Source organism: Babylonia areolata, chromosome 11, assembly GCF_041734735.1.
Source record: "Babylonia areolata isolate BAREFJ2019XMU chromosome 11, ASM4173473v1, whole genome shotgun sequence".
Classification (NCBI taxonomy): Eukaryota; Metazoa; Mollusca; class Gastropoda; order Neogastropoda; family Buccinidae; genus Babylonia; species Babylonia areolata.
Window position 1 is genome coordinate 9,039,639 of NC_134886.1, and position 649 is coordinate 9,040,287.

Below are 649 nucleotides of genomic sequence, written 5' to 3' on the forward strand. Positions count from 1 at the left end.
GCGATACAGTCAGGAGGTTTAGTAAAATCGAAGAGGACTTGGAGGGATCGGTCATGTTACCAGTTCACTGTCAGGTCGCTCCCCAAAAGGTCACATGGTGTGGACAAACCATATACGCTATACCCATCTGCACAGCAGATGGCGAGCGTACAAGGCTGTGGTCAGGGCTTGGAAAAAGGAATAATAATGAGTATCTTAGTCCAATCTAAACAACAATATTCACAGCAGGATTTCTCTTACGTTTGAGAACATTACAAAGCTCAGATATGCCACTCTCAGTGGAGTTAGAAGTTGACGCGTGCTTTCCGAGCGCCGTTTTTTAGCTGCAGCTTGCTGGCTGAGATTTGGCGGTTTGCTGGCCCTTGCTGCGCCATTTGTTTAGGTCACTGCGATTTCTGCCAGTTGTGCGTCTGTGTTGCATCATCAACCACACGCTTTCAGAGAACCCTACAGTGTGTCTCTCAAGCGCTTCTTCTGACCTCCGTCCTCCGCATCTCATTCCCTTGCTTGCAGCTCGCCTAGAAGAGCCTTTTGGGCAGCGCATGGTCTGGCATGCGCCCAGTGTCCGCCAGCGAAGCTGGGGACGCATCAGATGGTGAAGATGTGGGACATCCGGATGGCTTGCGAGCCTACTCGTGTCAGGGGTCAA